The sequence below is a fragment of the Protopterus annectens genome, chromosome 5.part0 (assembly GCF_019279795.1).
Source record: "Protopterus annectens isolate FY-2018-M chromosome 5.part0, PAN1.0, whole genome shotgun sequence".
NCBI classification, from domain to species: Eukaryota; Metazoa; Chordata; order Ceratodontiformes; family Protopteridae; genus Protopterus; species Protopterus annectens.
This window is the reverse complement of record NC_056735.1, coordinates 1,143,625,890-1,143,649,947: the sequence shown is the minus strand read 5'-3', so window position 1 is coordinate 1,143,649,947 and position 24,058 is coordinate 1,143,625,890. Positions and strand designations below refer to the sequence as shown.

At 39.9% G+C, this 24,058-nt stretch overlaps 1 protein-coding gene across 2 annotated transcripts in view; it reads left to right on the top strand.

Moving 5' to 3' along the window:
• The first annotated feature begins 1,001 nt into the window (after positions 1–1,001).
• The window catches only part of EDAR (ectodysplasin A receptor), a 988,067-nt gene continuing 965,010 nt past the window's right edge, over positions 1,002–24,058 (top strand). For both annotated transcript variants that reach the window (XM_044070998.1, XM_044070997.1), the window contains exon 1: positions 1,002–1,317. The gene's annotated coding sequence lies outside the window, so the exon portion shown is untranslated. The remainder of the gene's footprint in view (positions 1,318–24,058) is intronic.

Sequence of the window (24,058 nt, the reverse complement as noted above, 5' to 3'; positions counted from 1 at the left end):
ATGATAACACAGATGATATTGTTGATAATGATGATGTCTGCCAGTCTCAAACCAGTAACACAAATCACAAACACACCTTCACTTACTCCTCAAAACAATGTCACCAACTCTCATTCTCACATTAAGATCAACACATCCATTTTAAAAAAGAAAAGTTTGTTCAACCCACCTCTTCATAACACCATATCCTCCTTTGTTCAAGTTTGTGAACAAGACCTTAGAGACCTCATGAATACCCCCTGCACCCCCATGTGGGGGGCACAGCCCCCCACACCCCTTGCTACTTAAATATATCAGCTCCAAGGTTGCACTTAGTGTAGTGAAGTGCAATCTTGGAGTTGGTATATATAAGTAGCAGGGGGTATGGGGGGTGCAGGGGGCATGGCCCCAGCTTACACTTGGTGGAAAGTGCTATGATTTATGTTGTTTAAACTCAGTATATGTATGATATGTGTTTTCAGTGTTTTGAGTTTTCAAGATTTTGAGCCTTCAGTGTTTTGGTTTCAGTGTTTTGAGCTTTCAGTGTTATGAAGTGAATCTGTTTATACTTAGCTGTACCTTCAAACATCATACACGTGGTATGGATTAGCCTGATGAATGCCATGAGCATAGCCAATTACTTAACTAGTGGGTTTTCAGGAGTTTTTTTGAAAAAATAAAGGAGGTGGTAGAAGTTATTTGACTTGGTAGTGAGTTCCAGGTTTTGTCAATGATGCTGGCAAAGAGGGATATATATATATATATATATATATATATATATATATATATATATATATATATATATATATATATATATACACACACACACACACCTATATACACAATGGTAAGATTTTTTTTTTTGTGACACCTGTTACAAATTAAAGGAAAGCGTCTTCTTTCCAGACCACCCAAACAGCAGGCCTCTCTTCCAAAATGTTTGCTTGCCTACTTACAGTTTAACTGTAGGTGGCGCCACAAATACAAAAAAAAAAATGTTTCAAAAGTTTTTTTACCTGAAGCACCAGGAGAGGTAAGGAAGTTTTGCTTACAAAGCCGTCATTCATTTTTGGAGGCACCCATCCAAGGAGGAGCTACTGAGTACTACTAAAACTTTGTAAATTACGTTAATGGGATAAATCGAAAGTTAGGGTCAGCAAAGAAATCGCAGAACATTTCTGTTAAGTTGATTCTGTCATCTGAGGCGCCTTAATCAGTTTGTGAGCCCCATTTCCAGCGGGAGTTCGTCTTCTATCCTCAAACTTGTGGGATCTGACATTAAGACGTGAAATGAGCTTCCCCGGAGAGTTGGAGCCGTGGATAGCGAGCTTGAAACTGGTAAGAGAGGTTCCTGGAATCTTATCAAAACGTCACTATATTGTGTTGCTGTACTTGATGTAGTACTCCTTCCAGGCATCCATTCCTTCACAACATGAAGATGTTGGAGTATCTTGTCCACTCCGATTTACGATCAGTGAAAGTGAGGGCTTGGGTGTATTAGAATCTGAATTATGGTTGTGCTATATCTTAACTGTACGTGCGGCAGCTGAAGAATTGTAATAACTGAAACAATTTAAATTTCATTTCTGGTTGATAACTCTTAAGTAGCATCTGGATTCTTTCGCTGTCTAGTTGCTTTAAAAGTCTGACCCTGATCTTCGCCGTTAGAAGATGATGTTTGTAGCAAATTTATCCACTGATGCTTTGCAGTTTGTGTATGAAAATATTGTTAGGGAGCTTTGTATCAGTGTTTTGCTATAAGAAGCTTCATCATTGAAGCCAACCGTCCGACTGTCGCATGCACTAGCAACTAGCACTTGTGTCACAATATTTGTTGTTTTAGGCTGTAAGAAGTCGTACTTGTTAAATACCAGCTTTGCTAAGACATGGAGTAGCTAGTTGCTTCCACAAGCAAGCACGATGGTTGCAGTTATGTAGCCTGCACGTTATGGAGTGAAGTTGTTGTTATCATTATTTTATATTATTATCCTGACGTTTCTAGGTGCTTGTATACATTTACACAGTACCTGATGAAACAGAAAGATGATTTAAAATAAGGTGCAAAAGCCGACATTTTAGGACACTTTTCTTTTATTTATAAGGCACACTGAACGACTTTGCATTAAATATTGAAGAAAACTTTTTTTGCAACAATGCTACACACATTATGATAGGCAGTCAGATATTTTGAGGACAAAACTGAAGCCATTTGAGGAGTGTGATTTAATTCAGATGGTAGGATATGATTATGCACGTAATGTATAATTGTTTCGTTCGTTCCTAAAAGGTAGGCACCAAGGTATTGTAATGATTCCTAGGATTTCAAGAAAGGTAAGCTTGGGTACTGGTCTTAATCTTTCTTCTCCAAAACGTGTGACAGTTGTAAAATGTGTGATCTGCTATTAAACTTGAAATTAGATATACAAAATATTAAATAATGTTATTCTTAAGATTGCAGCATGTACATTATGCTCTAAAACTACTTTCATCTGCGTTTAAGATTTGCCAATTACTTTGGAATGGGGGGGGGGTCTCGCCATTAAAATGAGTGGGTGTTATACCTGGACATATGGTAGATACAAAGGCGAGTCCTCTGTCAGAAACGTGCTAATTTTTACAAGCAGTTTGGATCCTGTATATGGAAAATATTGAATGTACGAGTGCAGTGGTTATGTGAAATATATAAAAATGTGGTTTCTGCGTAGGCTGTGATTAAATGTGTAGGAAAAAAAACGCCAAATAGCAACAAAGTATTCAGATACCCATAATAAATAATAGTGCCTTTGTTTCTTCTAATTCTGCATTTATTCTAATTTTAAGATGAATTAGCGGATAGCGTTATCGCCTCACAGCAAGAGGTTCCCCCGTTTGATTCTCGGCTGGAGCGCCTTCTTTGTGGAGTCTGCATGGCCTCCCCGCGGTCGAGTGTGGGCGTGCCTTCTTTGAAGCTTGGGCGTCGGGCTGGCAACCCGGCACCGTAAAAATCCACTGCCAATCATGAGCACTCTGGAGTTCCGCTGTGGCGACCCCTAACCGGGAAAAGCCGAAAGACTTTAAGACTTAATTTTTGGTAAAGGAGAATATGGCTTTTAATGTGTGCCTTGAAGAAAATTTGTGCTTTCAGTTGTTTATTAATAATTTTGTAAAGCATAACATGAGATGTAGGATAACTCCTAATATTAGTAAGTATCCTCCTCCATAAAGGAATCATTTATGAAGCTTCTGTGTTTCTAGACATTAAAGCATTATACAACCTCCCCCACACATTTTTACAGTTTTCGTAATGTAGAAAACACAAAACTGCACGCACTGTGAGGTTGTAGGTGAGTAAGGAATCCTGAGTAAAATTAAATTTTCTGCAATTATTTATTTATTCATTTATTTATTTCTGAGAAACAGAAACTGAAATGTGTTGATGTCATCTAGAACAGTGAGTGGTAGGCAGAAAATATATATATTTTAAGTTTTGCAGGGAAATACACTTAGGTTGACTGATAGTAAGTCTGTCGATTGATTATTATGGTCATGCAAAGAACTTAAACTATTTATTTTTAGGCTAGTTGTAGGTTTAGCTTAGTACCATAAAGTTAATGATACTACAGACTACTACTAAGCAGTGGAAGATCTAGATGCAAAGACAAATAAATCAATGGGAGCATGCTTATTTGGAGCTTTTGATTTTAAGCTTGATTCTATCAGCTGCTTATAGAGGAGGGTTTAGAATGTTTTAATGTTTTTTTTTCTTGTTGTAGAGTAAAACAGCCTTAAGCAACACCATTGGCAGTTGAGAGGCAGTCATTTATCAGGGACCTGGGGACCCAGGTTGACAGTGGCCTTTCTTTTGACACTCACATTGCTAAAGTGGTTAGAAAGACCTTCTACATTGCCCACCTGATCATGAAGGGATTCACATCCAGATCTAGTGAGGTCATTGTTCCCCTGTACTCTTCACTTATCAGACCAATGATCGAGTACAATGCCCCATTCGGGATGTATCTCACCAGACATCTGCAGCAATTGGAGAGACCCCAAAAGTTCCTCACCAAAAGGATAAAGGGACTCCAAAATCTGTCATATGCTGCCAGATTGAAGAAACTCCAGCTCTATTCAGTCGCATACCGTCTGCTCAGAGGTGACATGTGCCTGACATACAAGGCCATGTCCAACCCGGAATTAATGGACATGCTCCACCTCAAAAAATCCAAATCCACTAGAGCAAGCGACTTAAACCTTAGCACGGATATAAATAGGACGTGCTGGAGGGATAGATTTATCACTCAGAGACTCCCTATGCTGTGGAATAAAATCCCGGTCCATGTGAGGCAGAGCACCTCGCTGACTCTGTTCAAGAGAAATCTAGACCTGTGGATGGGAGATTGTAGGTTTACCCCGGGAATCATCTCTGTGTCACTGCTGGACAGAGGCACAACAAACTAATGGGCACAGTATTTTTTCATATAAGGGGTGGCGTAAGCCACAAAAATTTGGGCTAGGCTTATAAATGCCTTAGGGCAGATAGCCTAGTATAAACCTATGAACCTATAAACCCTTTAAAACTTTTACCTTTTGAACTTTTTTGTGACTTGTCAGGGGAACACATAATCTGGTTATGTGGTTATTAATTGTAGTGGTTGATATAAAGCAATGTTTGTGTGAATGAGACTAGATTGTAGTGTGTGTTGTAGGAGGAGACTCTGACACTGCAAATAGTCAATCAAAATTAGGAAACAGTCATGGCTGGTGTTAAATAAAAATAAATTAAAGTGCAATAACTTCAAAGTGGAGAGTAAAATTATTACTGCTACAAACTGAGGATTGATCACTACAAACTGGAGGGGAGAAGGACCCAGAGAAGCAGAAGAAGAAAAAAACAAAACAATACTGAACAGCCAGAAAATATGCAGGCAGTTAAGCAAGGTAGAGATGAAAGCAAGCAGAAAAGAGGAGTGCAGAGGAAGGTGATCAGCAGAAAGAACTGAGTCCCATTGAATTAACACAGTAATCATGAGCAACCACACATAAAGTGTATGCTTAATTTTGTTATTGTTTTTAAGTATGCATATTTTACTGTGACAAATAATGTTGCCTGGCAGTGGACTGTTTATTGGCAGTCATTTGCACATCACTAGCTGAGATGTAGAAATGAACATTTGTATGTGTTAACTTTTGATGGAATTAGAAGGTTGAAAATACAAAACTGTGAGTGATCCCATCAAGGGAATTCAGAAATGAGCACTCTTTTATAGCATAAAAACAGTACTAACAATTAAAAGCAATGGTTATGAGTACTTTTGTGCCAGTGTTCTGCAGAACTTCATCAGACTGATACCTATATTTAAAGTATAACTTTAAATATGCATGCACTAAAGTCATAGGATTATCAAGGAACAGTAAAAAAAAAAAATAACAAAAATTATTTAAATACTCATGCATAATGAAGATTATATTGTGATCGGTGTTGCAGTGCATTTGTTTTTAATTTGCTTTTGAAATTGACAGCATTATTAAGCTCCTTTAGTGCTTTTGACTACATTTTATTGTAAGCAAATAAAGTATTCACCGTTACCAGCATTTTTATGTTCTTATAAAAGTTTTCATTTCCACATTTTGTGACTAAATTAGTACACAGTATTGTATTTTCTTTTTAATTATTCATACATCTAATCCTTTGTGTTTTTGGATTTGGATCTATTTACTTTGTTTTATTAGAAGGTTGTCTGGGAAGTTGGAATGAAATACATTATTCTAATTAGCACTGCAGTACCTTTTTATTATTTAACATTTTAATATACATTTTCCTGAATTATGTGCAGCTGTCTTGTAACTCTGCAGCCCTATCAGCATAACATTTTTAAGTCATAGTTGTTACAGCCTTTACCATGCCTTATGGCATGCAGATATTGGTGGGGCCTCTGAATACCACAGGGCATCTTGTTTGAGAATTGCACATAATGCCTCTCATGGATTTGTAGTTCTTAGAAGAAGATGTCCTGTCATCCTGCAAGGTAGTGAGTTTTCCATGCTCTGTCCCCTAAGCTTGATATTATTAGACAGTTGTTGTGTACCTACATATATCAATTTTTATTTGCAAACCTGTCCAAATCCCTTTAATTATTTTTCACCTGTGATATCCTCTCTGTCAATGTATGAACCATAAGCCACTTGCATACTATAGGCCCAAACCTTTCAAGAGGTATTGAGTTTGTTTTTCTTTATCTATCTGTGTTTGTTCCAGTGCCTTTTTTGCTAGCCATGTAGTTGTTAACACCGTTTGTGGAGTAAATGTTGTGCATTTTTCACTTTTAATATGTGTTATGACAGCAACATGGATTGACAAAATGAGCTGATTAAGTTTTATGTCTCATTTGGTAACTCCTATACTGAGCCAACAGACATTGCCAATATAATGGCCAACAGATTCAGTGCCAGCTTTATCCCCTCTCACCCCCTAAAGGGCCAATGACAATACCAGAGGAATGCCAAGTACCCGATATTACTGCTGCACAGGTTAAAGCCGCACTGTCCAAGGCTAAGAATACAGCCTCCATGGGACCTCACAATATCCTTGGCTGTGTTCTACATGAATTACAAAGTGAACTGGCACCACACCTGTGTGCCCTGTTCAGTCACAGCCTCTCTGTAGGCTTTGTCCCCACTGAATGGCGCACTGCTACAGTCATCCCACTCCACAAAGGGGGGTGACTATGGACTCTGGGAACTACCGCACCATTAGCCTGACAAGTCTGATATGTAAGGCTATGGAGTGCATAATCATAGATGTTATAAATGGGGACATAGGGAATTTCCAAACTCTGGACCCCACCAAGTTTGGATTTGTGAAGGATAGATCATGCCTGCTCAACTTGGTAGACTTCTTCGAGTCTCTCACCAGAGCTGTGGATGAAGGCAAGGCAGCCTACCTCAATCTGACCAAGGCCTTTGATACCATTCCTCACTCAGGAGCCCTAGATAAACTCACTAAACTAGGCATCAACCCGTGTGTCACAAGGTGGGTTGCAAACTGGCTCACTGATGGAGTCCACTACTTTCACAGTGCTGGTTCTAAGTCAGACTGCTGACCAGTCACGAGTGGAGTCCCACAGGGATCAGTTCTGGGTCCTCTCCTGTTTGCACCTACTTCTCTGAAGTTTAGGCCAACATGAAGGGACTCTGGCTGATTAAGTTCGCAGACGATTGAAAACTGGGAGCCATTATTGCCTCTCCAAATGATGTAGACATTCTACAGAAAGGCCTAACTGAGACCAATGACTGGTGTCAGAACCATGGCCTTAAGCTCAATGCCAAAAAATGCATCATTATTCCCTTTGGGAAAAACACAGTACCCATGAATTATCACATTGATGGTAGTCCACTGAACACCAAAGGTGCTATAAGAGATCTGGGAATGCAAGTTGATTGTCAAAGGAGAAGTTGCTATCACATTCTCACTGTGGTCAGAAAATCTTTCTATGTGGCACATCTCATTACAAAGGGTTTTGCATCCAGGAAGAAAGAGACCATTGTCTCTCTCTACTCTTCCTTCATTAGACCTATTATCAAGTACAGTGCCCCATTTGGTATGTACCTCACTAGACACATGCGACAACTGGAAAGTCCACAGGAATACCTCACTAAGAGGATCCTAGGCCTTAAACACATGCCCTGTGCGATAAGACTAAAAAAACTCCATCTATTCTCTGTCTCATATCACCTACTTAGAGGCGAACTCTGTTTGACCTGCAAAGCCATGTCATACCCAATGCTGTTAGATAAACTACATCTAAAGAAATCCCAATCCCTTTGTGCCACATGCTCCAGAGACCTCATCCTCATTACCACAATCAACAGAACTTGCTGGAGGGACAGGTTCTTAACCCAGAGACTGCCCCTGCTCTTAGGGTTGTCACCTTTTTTAACAAGGCCAAAGTGGGGCATGGGGGTGTGGTCAGTAGGACATTGGGGTGTGGCCAGTATGACACTGGCCACACCCCCACCATGACATCACCAGAGGTGCTGAAGGAGATGCAGTATTACAGTTATGGGTACAACATTGTGAAGTTATGACAGCATACTGAAAACTCATAAACCATTTACGTGAAGTGAAGCATTTACTGCAAAAAACATATTACTCGGTTGCAGCAGTAATTTTTAAAGGAAAAAACACACTACTCATTAAACAGACACTTGTTTATTTAAAAAAAAGTAAAACAATCCTTCATAAACCAACCATGATGATTCTGAAAGAAAACTAAAAAAATCTACATACCTCACATAAGCTAAATGTGTATAATTAAGACTTTTTTATTGCAAATTAAAGCTAAAGCAAAGAAAAACAAAACTACATACTGCACACTAGTACATTAACTAACTCATTTTTTAAAGTGTATTTTGCATTTGATTTTATGGCCTGAAGAAGGGCCTGTAATTTATAGTCATCATTAGTTCAGCTTTTACCAAGTCAACACTACATCGGTTTCGCACATCTGTCTTTTTACTTTTCACCAAAGAAAAAACTCTTTCTGCAAATGGATTTGATGTTGGTGTTAATAATATCCTAGCAATTACTGGATATAGTGCAGTCAGCTCAGGCCCTTCTCTGAAAAGCTTCAGCCACTTTTCAACTGGGGTCAAGCTTGTGGTGCATAACTGTTCGAGAAAGGGCCTAATTGCCAAGAAGTCCCTGAAAAGATGGTCTTCATCTACATCTTGCAGACTAAGGGCAGTGGTCACATTGAGTATGTCACTGAAAGCAAAGGGCTCAGTTAGAGATAATTTAGACAGTGTAAACAAGTAGTTGTTTTCAGTAAAATCAAAGCACTGTTCCGAGTACTTTACTGCTATCTCCAGGAACACAATGAAGTCTCTTTTCAGTTTGTTAGAGTGCTGTCTAATGTGCTCATAAGTGCCCTATGTTTCCCTCCAAAGAAAGCACCTTAAGCTCTTGCCTGCTGTTTTGCTTCAGAGAGACCATTACAGAAAATGTTTCCATGGCAGTAAGTGCTGATATTTCTAATGTACTTACATGTTCATTGAAATCCACAAGAACAACACTGAGAGAGTGCAGATAGTATTGGGGCAGCATAGGCAATGGCATTCTCACCATGCTCATTAGCTGAATAGTGCTGCCATATTTGCCGGGTGGGGGGTCTCCTCTTCTCCCTGGGAGAGGAAATGGGATTGGAGCACTGGGAGATTTTTCACTATTTTTTCAATGGTTGGCAGTAGTGACAGCCACCTTGTTGGCACATGTCTTAACAGACTCTCAAATTCCATGCCACAAAACTCAAAGAAGTCTTTCAAGTCTTTGGTCTTTGTGCAGAACCTGAGAAATGGCTGAAAAGTTTCATTACAAACATTTCTACATCGTACGGTAGTTGTGCTGTAGCTTTTTTGGCTGCATTGTGAATGATGTGGGCAACACAGTTAGCCTTCTGGAGTTATGGGCACTTTTCTTTTAATCTGGTATACACACCAGATTTCTTCCCATAGTTCACACTGGCATTATCAGCCACATATGCTGAAATGCAAGGAGTGCCTTTCCATAATGTTTGTAATCTGCTGTGATATACCCTGTGCAGATTCATCAGGGTCTTCATAGAAGTCCAAAAGGCCATTCACCACCCCCGCTTCTTTGGAAAAATACCTCACAACAAGTGGGAATAATTTTATGTTCCCCTTGTTGGAAGCATCCGATGAAATTGCAAAAGTGCCTGGTTTTTGAAGGTCGTGCAAGAGGCATTCCAATGAGTGCGGTCCCAAAACATTTTTGACAATGGTTTCAGCCTTGGTTCTTCCACAAGACCGTTTCTTTGCAATGTCCGAGTCACTACAACTGGTTGGTCAACTTTACTGGACAGTCCAAACTGTTCTAGGACATTTTGTGCTTAACAGTACACCTCCGAGGCTTCTGCTGCAATGATCCTAATTTCTAGTCCCTCAATGTTTGTGTTCCTTGCCCACTTTGTCATCAGCTGACTGGATTTTGCTTGAAGAATAGCAGTCTTATGTTGTTCAGTTGCCTCATGTTGTGCGAGATTGTTTCTTCCACCGTGGGTCACTAGAAATTCTTTCTTGCGGTACCTACAGAACGTTTTTACATCACTGCATCTCTCGATCCAGTCGAATTCCGTTTTCCAAACATCCTGCCACTTGCACATTCTCTTGTTGCTGATTGGCTGTGATGAAGCTGCTGCTCTGTTCGTTCTTGAATCTGTACTTACCTGATATGCAGCATATTTAGCAAAACTGTGTTAGTGGGTGCAGTAACATATTGGTGCACGAATGAACTGGCTAGAAACACTAGCACATGAAATCATTGGTTTGAAAAAGACTGGCATCTGATAATAATCATAAAAACATTGGCATATGAAACATGAAGCAGTTTAAAGTTGTTTGATAAAGATTCACTGAAGACCTGAGAATGAACTGGCCTTGGCTGTAGATGATTGCCACTGTTAAATGATGTCCTGACGACCCCATGTTCAAAAATGGTAAAAGGGGGTTTTACATGGATGGATACAGACACTGGCACTTGAAAGATCTGGCAACAAACACTGGCATGCAAAAAAGATCTGTCTTGAAAAACATTGGCATATGAAGAAACTGGTTTGAAAGACATTGGGATATGAAAGAACTGGTTTGAAAAACATTGGCATATGAAATACCTGAGAAATGGAGCAGAAGAGAGTTAACATTACAAACTATTTAAAAAAGGTAAAATAGTAAATGAGGTAATGTAGGGGGCATTTTTGGCCATTGAAAACTGACAGTAACGCAGCTTGTAGAAAACAAAATGCATTATTTTTGCCACTGAACATGCCCCCCACCCCTCAAGAAAAAAAAAGTTAACCACATTTTCACTGTACCAAAAAGCCACTCTAAAATGAATGAGAATGCACAGTGGACACCATATACCCAATTTACCTTTTGACCACAGCAGATAAGAAAAAATAAATAAACATACAGCACTAATTTACACAGCACAATGATCTGTTAACAAACAGGCCCAACAGCAGCACTGGCCGTAATCGGATTGTAATGAAAGCAGTACATTGTAACTTTATTGAAGACCTCACTAAAAACAAAATACAGAAAGTACAAACTTTGCTACTTATAAAAGCAAACTAGCCTGAAACGATGACATGTTTTAGCATAATCCCAAATGGCACTGCATTAACTTCTGAACATGCATCCACAAAAAAAAAAAAAAGGAAAAAAAGTACGTAAACATTTTTAAAAGTATTTCTTGCAAGAGCAGCTAAAATAAACTACAATGCACAGCAGACCCCATGGACCCCTTTTACCTCAAAACATAGCAATTAAGAGAAATAAAAATAAACATTTAACAGTAATTTACCCAGCACAACGATGCAATAAATAGGCCAAAGTAAAAGCAGCACACCCATATTCACATTACAAGCAAAGCAGGACATTTTAACCTTATTAAAGACAGCATAAGAAATAAAATGCACACATTTACAACTATAAATAAAAACTATCTTGAAACAGCTACATCAAGTTGGCAACATGTACCTACTAGAATAAATGCACTACATTACCTGTTAACATTCCCCCTCAAAAAGGTACACTTATACCACATGCATATTGACTTGCAAGAATTAACAGGAAAAATTACCCAAACAGTATATCCTAACTTCTTGAAAACAGCATTAAATTGCAACATTTCCACACAAAAAGTGCAAACTATCTTCAACATTTTCTATCTGTAAACAGAAAGTACCCTGAAAAAGCCACAATAGAAGTATATTGCACTCCATTTATCTTTGACTGCCCCCACCAGAAGTAAACAAAACTTCTACACACACGTTTCAGCCTTTAAAAAGTAATGCTTCCAAATCATACTGAAACAACCACAGCATTTATAATTACATATACATGTGCACACACACCCACACACACACAGTTTTATACCTTTAAAAACTATCACTTGGAAATCTCAAAATGATCACTGCACAGATTTAAATACTGCGTACTGCACCCCCATTTACCTATAAACATTAAAAACTAAAATGTAAATAAAGCGCAATATTCCTATTTTAAACTACTACTTGGAACTCTCAAAATTACCACTGCACAGATTTACATACTGCACCCCCATTTACCTCTAAACATTAAAAACTTAAATTTAAATAAAGCACAATAGTCACCTTTTAAATAACTAGAGCTACAAAATACTATTGACTGTTGTACTTACCACTATCACAGTCTTCTCTGGGCTAGCTGCCTTCCTTCCTGCTGCAATGGCTGGCTGGATGACTGGCTCCCTGCCTGCTGCAATGGCTGGCTGGATGACTGGCTTCCTTCCTGCTGCAATGGCTGGCTGGATGACTGGCTCCCTGCCTGCTGGAATGGCTGGCTGGATGACTGGCTCCCTGCCTGCTGGAATGGCTGGCTGGATGACTGGCTCCCTGCCTGCTGGAATGGCTGGCTGGATGACTGGCTCCCTGCCTGCTGGAATGGCTGGCTGGATGACTGGCTCCCTGCCTGCTGGAATGGCTGGCTGGATGACTGGCTCCCTACCTGCTGGAATGGCTGGCTAGAGGACTGGCTCCCTGCCTGCTGGAATGGCTGGCTGGCTAGAGGACTGGCTCCCTGCCTGCTGGAATGGCTGGCTGGCTAGAGGACTGGCTCCCTGCCTGCTGGACTGGTTGGCTGGCTAGAGGACTGGCTCCCTGCCTGCTGGACTGGTTGGCTGGCTAGAGGACTGGCTCCCTGCCTGCTGGACTGGTTGGCTGGCTAGAGGACTGGCTCCCTGCCTGCTGGACTGGTTGGCTGGCTAGAGGACTGGCTCCCTGCGTGCTGGACTGGTTGGCTGGCTAGAGGACTGGCTCCCTGCCTGCTGGACTGGTTGGCTGGCTAGAGGACTGGCTCCCTGCCTGCTGGACTGGTTAGCTGGCTAGAGGACTGGCTCCCTGCCTGCTGGACTGGTTGGCTGGCTAGAGGACTGGCTCCCTGCCTGCTGGACTGGTTGGCTGGCTAGAGGACTGGCTCCCTGACTGCTGGACTGGTTGGCTGGCTAGAGGACTGGCTTCCTGCCTGCTGGACTGGTTGGCTGGCTAGAGGACTGGCTCCCTGCCTGCTGGACTGGTTGGCTGGCTAGAGGACTAGCTCCCTGCCTGCTGGACTGGTTGGCTGGCTAGAGGACTGGCTCCCTGCCTGCTGGACTGGTTGGCTGGCTAGATGACTGTCTCCCTGCCTGCTGGACTGGTTGGCTGGCTAGATGACTGGCTCCCTGCCTGCTGGACTGGTTAGCTGGCTAGATGACTGGCTAGCAGGTTCCCTACCTGCTGGACTAGCTGGCTGGTTAGCAGGCTCCCTGCCTGCTTCAGTGGCTGGCTGGCTTCCTAGATAGCTGGCAAATCTCAGCCTTTTTTCTAATTCCTAGCAGCTGTAGAAGCACTAATACAAAACCGCTCTACAGCTGTGACCTTTGTAGGGCTCTTCCTAGGGGAATCCCTGCCCCCTTCAATCATTGCAGCCAGTTGCTGCATGATTTACACCACCCGGACCTAACGGGGAAGACCTCTGCCTGCAGGTCCGGGTTGGTGACGTAACCACATTGCCGTGGAAAAAAACTAAGTATTTTCATTTTTTCCACAGCAGTTCAGCGTGTATCGGAAAACAGGATTTTTAAAGTCCCACTGCTTCACTTTGCGGGCAATGGGATGATGGGGCTCAACCTGTGAGTGTCCCGCTGACGAGACGGGTGGTAACTCGGGTCTGTATTATAATATCGCATGCTCAGAAGAGAGAACGACACATAATCAATCCCATATAAGTGAAAGCTTACAACGTCGAAACCTCAGAACATTGATTTTTTTTCCAAGGGAAAAAAAATCACTGTTCCGGAAAAAGTTGTAAAACATTACATAATGCACTCCCGATGTGGGGGGCCGTGCCCCCCCACTCCCCCTACTTAAATATACCAACTCCGAGATCGCACTACAGTGCCGAAAATGGCAAAGTAGCAAAAGCGGTCAAGCGAATTCTTTCCCAGGGAAAGAATTAGCTGAAAAGCCACTTAGCTATTTTGCCTTTTCGCACTTTTCAGTTCGACAAAGATGCATTCGACAACCTGCATCTGCGACAGCATAATAGGGAGCCTGGTAACTCTACTTGTTCTGGAATAGACTTCCCATACATGTCAAGCAGAGCACCTCACTGGCCCTCTTCAAGGGAATTCTTGATGAGTTGATGGGAAATAGAAAATTCACCTCAGGGATCATTTCAGTGGCCTTGCTTGACAGGGGCACTGGGAACCAATGTCGGGTGGCATGATGCCAATGAATCCTTTGAGCTAGGCTTATAAAGGCTCCAGGCCATTAGCGTAGTACACACCTATGAACCTATTTACAAGATGTAGTGTACCAATACAAAAAACAAAGTATAAGGTTCTTCTCCAAAATAAGGCAACAACACCAGCTGCAAGAAAGGCTGTATAAGCGCTTTTGTTCCTTTATTGAACCATAAAAATGGAACTTCATCAGATACAAAGAACACTAAGTAAACTAAACTAACTAAAGTACCCTAAGGTCCCCTATTTTTTTGGGATTCCGAAGATCCCTAAATCTTTGGAAGACCCTCCAATGAGGCCACTAGTGGTGGGGAGGAGGAGCAAAACTGAACCTCTGGCAAAAATGGTGGCTTTCCACCTAAAAAATTTATTTGATAGAAAAGATCATGTGCTTAAGGATTCTTGGCACCTCTTAAAAAGTTTAGCAAGGAGTGAGTTTAGGGAACATGTATTATTTGTAAGTATTGATGTGAAGGATTTGTATTTGAGTATCTCGCATGAGGAAGGGATGGAAATGTTTCAAAATGCACTCAGAGAAGGTACTAGGTTTTCTAGTGACATGGTATATGCATTGACCACATTGATGGAGCTAGTATTAAAAAAATATTTTGTATGGTTTCAGGGAGAGTATTATAAACAAACCCAAGGGGTAGCAATGGGTGCAATAGCAGCATCAGTGTTTGCAAACATTGTGTTCTGGTACTGGGAAACCAAGTTGTTATTGGAGTCTAAGTTTAAGAAGTACATTTACAAGTACTGTAGATTCCTTGATGACATCCTGGTGTTATGGGAAGGCACGGAGGACGAGGTTGTTGAATTTGTGGAATATATAAATACCAGGACACTTTTTTTAAATTTACATACACAGTGGGGAATGAGATGGTTGTTTTGGAAGGATGTTTTGAGTCAAGGATATACAGGAAGCCTACATATAGTTTCCTGCACTTTCAGAGTGAACACCCGTTTTGGCAGAAGAAAAATCTTGTAAAAGGGCAAATGATTAACCAGTGATAACAAGTTTTTAGAGGAATTGAGAATTTTGAAGGATTTACTAATTGATAGAGGGTACCCTGAATTTCTTCTTGAGGGGCAGGAACAATATGTGATTGGTAGAAGGGATGAATGGTACCCTCTGTTGTTAAAAAACCCTGAGGTACAGATGAGGAAGAATAATGAGTCTAAGGTTGACTCATTCTGTTGTGTTATGACATGTGATAGCTATTCTTCTGAGATCCGATGAATAATGGAAAAAACTGGTGTGGGGTGTTTGGAGCTTTTGGCTTAATGGATAAGGTGGGCCCTAACCCTAAAATTGTGTATAGAAAAGATAGTAATATGAAATCATTATTTGAAAGAAATCAGGAGAAAGACAATAGGGTGGTGTTAGGGAGGATGAGTAAGTGTGGAAACTGTAGGGAATGTAGGCTTATGTATAAGACTACAAATATAGTTATTACAGGTTACCAAAGGGTTATCCCTGTTAAAGGTGTATATAACTGTCAGACTAAGGGGATTGTTTATGTGGCTCTATGCCAGACATGTAATGCTTATTACATAGCAAAAACGGAAAATGAAAAAAAGGGTGTATCAACACAACTATGCTATTGGGGGGCAGGATGGGACTAATGCATTATTTAGGCATAGTATTATATGTAAAGATTTAAAAAAAATTTAGATTCTGTGTGTTGGAAAAGGTTAGAAGGCAGGAAAGAGGTGGAAATTGGTTGAATTTTCTAGAATATAGGGAAACGTTTTGGCAAGTTTTATTAATTGCAAGTACCCTGCCTGGCTTAAATGACAGAATTTCGATTAGTAGTCTGTTGAATTTAAGGGTGGAAGAAATATAAAACCAAACTAAATGTAAATGTTGTTGTTGTTGTTGTGTCTTTCGGCTTTTCCTGGTTAGGGGTCGCCACAGCAGAACTCCGGTCCGCTAAGGATTGGCAGTAGATTTTTGCGTGCCGAGTTGCCAGCCCTGACACACAACCTTCAGCGAAGGTACACCCATTCACGCATGTCTCCATGCAGAAGACACTCTAGCTGAAATAATAATAAAAAAGTACCAAATGGTTAGGATGCTGTTGGTAGGTATAAGTTATAGTTACAATTATTAGTTTGTTTTTTACCCATAAAAGGTATATTAGGAATTTTAGTGGGGATTGTGTACGAAGAGTAAATGTATTAATTATATTTTATGTAAAATTTTATAGACTAGGGTGTAGTTTCGAATGTAGGGCTTTTTGTACAGTTGGATTTATTGTATTAATATCATTGTATTAATATCAATGTAAAGGTGCAATTGTTTTTAACAATGACATTTAATTTGAAGTTTAGATCACATGACTGTTAATGTAGTACTTAAATGGAAGGAAATGAGGTATTCTTTGTATCTGATGAAGTTCCGTTTTTATGGTTGAATAAAGGAACGAAAGTGCTTTTACAGCCTTTCTTGAAGCTGGTGTTGCTTTATTTCGGAGAAGAACCTTGTACTTTGTTTTTTGGATTGATGAATTTTTGACTTTTACTTTGTTTATTGAAGGTGTAGTGTACCTTAAATGTCTTTATAATAAAGAGCATATACAGTGATTTTGTGTGGGGTTAATAAAATCCAAGTTTAAATTTGTGTCTCCTGAGAAATGTTTCCTGAAAGTTTCACATTGGTTAGATCTGTGACTTTTGGTGTACTGCAGTTTGCTGCTTCACATTTATAGTCATGTGAGAACATAACTGATGTTTTGTACACAGGAGTCAAAGGATCAGAAGTAATATTTTGTTGATGAGTTAAATGTGTTGTCATTGTATGTGTGCTGGGGAAAACAGTTAAAATTTTACTTCAAAGCATCTGTATATATTTAAAGCATGGATATTTTAAAACTTAATTTAAAACATTTTGTATATGCCATTGTCTGTCTGTTTTTTCTAATCCTCCCCCCTTTCTTTGCTGTAATTTAAAGGAAAACTCCGCCTTCTCTTACAGTTTAACTCAACTCATAAGTTTCTTTCTTTTTCTTCCAACAGTATGCCTAAAATATAGCCATGCCTTTCATAGTAAAACTGAGCAATTAGATCAGTCAATGGTTCAAAGGCAGTTATCACCTCTTTTGACAAATTTATATAAGCAGCATCATAGTATTGAATGCTAAAATTTAAACTTTAAATGTTTGTTTATACTACATTACATTTTAAGATGACTCGAATGTAGTATCAAAGATGTCTGTGACATTTTGAGAAAAGTCAGAAAATGTTTTTCTTGCAATTCTTGTAAAGTATCAGCACATTTACCAAAGTGTAGGGGGAGGGGCTGTCAATTCATCTTGGACTATAAAAAGATACTTTGAACAAAGGCCTGCAGTTTAGCAACTGTTTTGGTTGCAGTTGTACAATTCCTTAGTATACTACAAAACATGCCCCGAGACACACACAAATGAGGGCCATTCAAGAAATAAAAGAAGCAGTCCTTTTACCAACAGTATACAAGATGACAGTAACTGACACTAATAACTAATCCCATTATATGTTAAGGAAGTAGCGTTGTATTCTCATTCCATTATGTCTAGCATGACCCATATAAAGCAAATGGATCATGGGAAAGAGGCTTAAAGAAAATAAGATCACATTGATATGTCAAGCCCCATTGACAGCCATTTTTGCAGACAACATTAAAATTCTATAAGAAGCAGCAAGAGAGATTTTTTTTATGTTAAAATAACTGAGTAAATAGATACAGAGTGAAAAAAAATAGTTTTTTAGTTCTAAGGTGGAGTTTTCCTTTAATTTGCTTGTGTGGTTTTCAAAATTGCAAACTGTTTAGTAAATTGTTCACCCCATCATTTCTGTTTTAATGTTTCCAAGTCTTTTGGGTTTCTGTTACCATAGCAGGAAAGGACCTTATTCCTAAGTCAGGATACAATTAAAGTTCGTGAAGTTAGTATTGCTCAATCTGAAAGTGCTGTTCTCAGCACCTGCAATGTGCCCAGAATTGACTTTTCTGATTCATATGGATTTACTTGTTTTGGTAGCATATCTTAAGCAAGTCTGTAAATTCTTATTTATTAGACCTTTTGCACCTACTACTATTGGAACTCCCTGGCTATCTTTCCCGCACATTGCTCTCATTTCTGGCTGCAAATCCTGGTATTTTATTATTTTGTAACTAAGACACTATGATTACTGGATGTAGCAATTTCAACGATCAATGCTACTTTTGGCCTTTTTTTTCCATGGATTACTATATCTGTTTTTTTGACTGCAGTGGTGGTGCTGCGGTAGCACTGTTGCCTCACAGTAAGACATTGTCTCGTTTGATTCTCAGTTAAAGCATCTTCTGTCTGGAGACATGCGTGAATGGGCGTACCTTTGTTGAAGGTTGTGCGTCAGGGCTGGCAACTCGGCACGTAAAAATCTACTGCCAGTCATTAGCGGACCGGAGTTCCACTGTGGCGACCCCTAACTGGGAAAAGCCGAAAGACACAACAACAACAACTATATCTGTTTTTTTTTAACTGTTGGTAATGGGTGATCCCATTTGCTATAAACCTCATCATTCTGTATAATGCTTTGTAGCTCATGTTCCCAATGATTCTCAGCTACTTTTATATTGTAGTGTTTGCACAATCCCCAATGCAGCAGTTTTGCCACATCATTGTGCCTTTCAATATACAGGCCCTCTGCCATGAGTGTATCACACCCAACAACAAGATGTATGATTGTTTCCAGTTCTTTTACCATCCTGGGTTGCCATTATTAGCCTTTCATCTTTTCATTTCAGTTCACCGCTCCTTAACTATTCCTGCTTCAAATCTTGGTCAACATGAGGCTGTTCCAGAAGATCTCTGTACTTGCCACTATATTTTATATATATATATATATATATATATATATATATATATATATATATTTTTTTTTTTTTTTTTAATGTCTTTCTCATTTTATCCTTTTCCTTAAATTCTTTCTTTTGTTTTTGGGCACACTCAGTTATTGTCTGATTTATTTTTCTTCTGGCTTGATTTCCATTTCCTCTTTACACCAAATGCGTTAGCTAAACTAAGTAAGGATGTCATCTTAAGACTTCTTTCCCTCATGTTTTAAAACGTTCACTATGTTTGGATCTGGTTAGGTTAACAGATATGTATGCACTCCCACGACTGCAGATCTTTATATGTAATCCGTTTCAAGGAGGGCCAATACCTTCTTCAGAGAGAATAACATAACACTCTTGATATACACTGAATTTTATATATCATTGGATAATCATGAAGTATTTTCCTTGCTTTCCTGTCCAACTGATCCAATACATTTTGGGGCCAATCACCCCAAAACTGTAAGAACAGGGAAAGCAAACTGGTTTATAGCTTGGACTTCATTCTTAGATGTCAAGGCAGTTTGCAATATTACTTTTAGTCTTCTGAAGTATCCTTTACTTTATTTTCTTGTAATTTGTTCATATTAGTGCTGATCCTTCATCTATTCCCAAATATTTATACAATCTCTCCTGCCCAAGTTTTTTTTCACATTCCTGTCCCAGATTGATCTTTTCTTGGTGCTGCAGTTTTCCTGTTTTAAATACTGGTTTTGAACATTTGTTGAGAACAAATTATATTCTTATATCATCTGAGACAGTTTTAACAATTTGTAGTTGTGCTTTCAATTCCTTATCTGATCGAACTATACAAATTTAAGTCATCCACAAAAGTAGATGAGATGTCTTTAAGCATGGTTTTATTTCGGTAACCATTTGAAATGTTGGGACCCACCAAAGGTTGTCCCGAAATACAGAGAAGGAATGGCTGAAAGAACAGATTTACATATACTAAGTCCGAAATGCCATCTCTTGGAATATTCCCCTTTCTCTGAGGTATGGCAATCTTGGAGTTGGTATATATAAGTTCAGGGGAATGTGGGGCGCTTGCTTCCCCCCTGCAAAATGAAGTTTAATTTTCAAAATCCTCAGTCTGTTTTTTTTTACACTTGGCATTTCGAGTAGTGCTGCACTCTGTACAAGCAGGGTATAAACTGTAGGAACTGTTTGCTCCAGTTAAACAGGATTTTTTTTCTTAATTAAATAAATTAAGTTAAATGTAAATTAAATTAAATTAAATATGATGAATGAGGGTTGAGGACAAAGAGACCTGAATGGCTGGGGCAGGTGGAGGGGGGGGGGTATTGTGTACCTAGTTGATTTGCCAGTAGAAGGAATGTCTTTTTTTTTTTTTTTGTTGCTCTTTTTACTGGAAGAATGGAAGAGCTGGGAAGGTGTAGATCTAACTGTAGTATTACAGTGATGAAGTGCTTTTTCTTTTTTTGCTCTTAAATTGAAGAGCTGAGGCAGGTGGGGTGCTGATTCATAGTACTGGCCCAGGGTGTTGGTTGAACCAGGTATGCTTCTGAAGAGAGACATACATGGTGGAGCCTGAAGCATACCTGTTAGCACCCACTCAGGTTGGTATTGTGAACCAGACCCCCCCCCCCAATTCTTCAAGTGAAGAGCAAAAAAAAACACTTCAGTGTAATAAGCCAGAGGTGATTGTCTTATTACAATTACATATAAACATGCGCGCGCGCACACACACACACACACACACACACACACACACACACACACACACACAGAGCAAAAAATAAATAAATAAAAAAAGCAGATGTCTCTTTTACTGGCACACCAAAAAGGTGGGCAGATGCATGACGCATCCCCTCCCTCTCCTGCCCCAGCCATTCAACATATTTTATTAAATTAAAAAAACAGAAAAAAGCATTTCTTCATTTAAACTGTGGCAAACTATTTGCTACAGTTTATACCTGCCTGCACAGAGTGCTTCAGCACTCTGTTTTAGTTTAAAAAAAGAAACATTTATTTCTAAACTGCAGCAAAGTAGTGTATACCCTCCATGCATGGAGAACTACAGCGCACAGGTTTTATTATATATATATATATATATATATATATATATCTTATTTTTCTTATGGCTTTTTCCCGGTTAGGGGTCGCCACAGCGGATCACCTATCCGCTCATGATTGGCAGTGGAGTTTTATGGTGTCGAGTTGCCAGCCCGGCACCCAACCTTCCACAGAAGGCACACACACGCGCACACTCACACCTAGGGCCAATTTAGAGTGTCTAATCCACCTACAGCATGTCTTTGGGATGAGGGATGAAACCGGAGCACCCGGAGGAAACCCACGCGACCACAGGGAGGACATGCAGACTCCGCACAGAAGGCACCCCAGCCGAGGATAGAACTAGAGAACCTCTTGCTGTGAGGCGGCAACGCTAACCGCTGCACCACCGTGGCCACATATATATATATATATATATATATATATATATATAAAAATCTCCTTCTTCTTCTTTTCAGCTTTTCCCGTTTTCCCGGTTGGGGGTCGCCACAGCGGATCATCTGTCCGCTCATGATTGGCAGTGGAGTTTTTACAGTGTCAAGTTGCCAGCCCAGCGCCAAACCTTCCACAGAAGGCACACACACGCACACACTCACACCTAGGGCCAATTTAGAGTGTCCAATCTACCTACTGCATGTCTTTGGGATGTGGGAGGAAACCGGAGCACTCTGAGGAAACCCACGCGACCACAGGGAGGACATGCAGACTCAACACAGAAGGCAACCCAGCCGAGAATCAAACCGGAGAACCTCTTGTGAGGTGGCAGCGTAACCGATGCACCACCGTGGCCGCCAATATATATATATATATATATATATATATATATTTTTTACTTTTAAACTGTAGCAAGCAGTTGCTATAGTTTAGACCACATACAGAGCTTTACAGCGTTCAGGTTTGACCACAAATGCAATACTGTATTGTATTAAGGAGTAGTTGGGATGGGCGGATCAAACCCCCCCCCCCAACATTTTGCACCCAATGCATTTCCTTGTCTAACCCCTCCCTAGCTAGCTAGCTAGAGCACTCAGACTATGAGTCCCAGGCAGGTATGACCCTAGCATTGATTTGCATTGTACCTTTTCCAAGGATGATGCTGAAATATGACCAAAGAGTAATTGATTTAAGTAATAGGCTTAGCTTAACTGTCATCTGAATGGAGAACAGAACAGTGTTTGTCAGTCTTGAAGGATATATTCAACAGACCTTGCTGCTTTGCCAGGGATGGTCTGCACCTGCCTCATCTAAGCTTCTGAATATCTGCTAAGAAGTTGTCCATCCCTGTAGTGCCTTTTTTAGGTAATGTTAACCAGATAAACCCACCAACATAATGAAAAGAGCAAAGGAGAATGCAAAGGTGCTACTGATTAATGCTAGCAGCCTAAACAAGAAACTCTACTCCCTACACGCCCTGTATCTTATACAGTGTATCAACAACTGCATAGAAGCAGCTGTACCCTGTAGGATCAAGGGAAGGGCAAAACCCAAAAACAAGCCTCCCTGGTGGAACCACAGTATAAATAAGTTCAAGAACCAAAGGAAGAGAATTATGGACATAAGAGGAGTAACTGCCAGCATACTAGAGCCACCATCATTAAAATAAATGCACAACTCCGTAGCTTAATTAAAACTGCCAAACTATGAAGCAAGAATAGCTAACTAAGCAAAGAAGAACTACAAGGCCGCCTTTAGCTATGTTCACAATCTCAATGGCACTACACAGCAATGCACCAAACAGATTTTGAATGACACTGCCTGCACCTAAGCTGAACATATAGCCAACCTGCTGACTGATAAATTTAGGTCCAACTTCACCCCATCATCACCACCTTGAGCCATCATACTATGTATTTGTATAGTATGCTTGCCATAGAATGCAAGCATACAAGGGAGAGCCCTTCTTGTTCGTCATGGGATAAGGGACAGAGAATGTATCCCTGCTTAGTCAGAATGTTGTGCCCATCCTCCAGGAAGTTGTTGCTGACAATACTAGGTTTGTTTTTTTCACAAATTCCTGTTAAGAGACAGAAGACTAAACATTTGTCTTGTCCTGTTTCAGTTACCCTGGACGGGAGTAATTTATTGAGCTTGGCTTGAGATCTTGAGGATGTTTTTGACCCTTCATGTAAGGCAGTTTTTGGTAAAAGAAAAAAGGACTCCTCTTTTGCCTGAAGCGTTTCAAGAAATGGAATCAGTAGAGGACTGTGAATGGATAAAAGCATTTTTTTTTCTCCTCAGGTTTCTGGTTCAGATTCTGAGAAGGATGTGTATCCGTGTGAAGGAATTTTTTCTCTAAGACTATTTCCAGGATGAATCAATGTTTTCAGTGGGAGAATACTGAAGTCTCTCAATCCCTAAGAAAATATTACAATTTATTACAACTGGAATTTCCGGAAACTTCTATCACTACAGTTCTGTCAGCCTTGGAGGATGTTTTTGTCACAACCTTCAGTTTTCTTGACAGTCAACCTGCTACCCATAAAAGAGCAGACAGGGTGTATAAAGTTCCTTAGTCTTTCAAGTTTTTGTACACCCATCCCAGAAGTGACTTAGCAGCTATAGCCTTCGTAAATCCAGCTGCTGCTAAACATTTTGATAATTCTTATCCCTCTCCTTCTTATAAGGATGGGAAAGCTTTTGATAAATTTGGAGAAAAAAGTGCATGCTTCTGCAACTTTGATTTTTAGACTTCTAAATGTCAAGCTCATATGTTGAAGTTTATCTTGACTAATTGTGAAAGTATGAGGAATGTTTTATCCTCCATTTTTACTTCTGCATAAAAATCTGCTTTGTGTAATTTAGTTTCTTCTATTTCTCATATTACTAAGTAGTCTGTAGATAGTATTTCCAGGGCTACTGCTACTGGAACT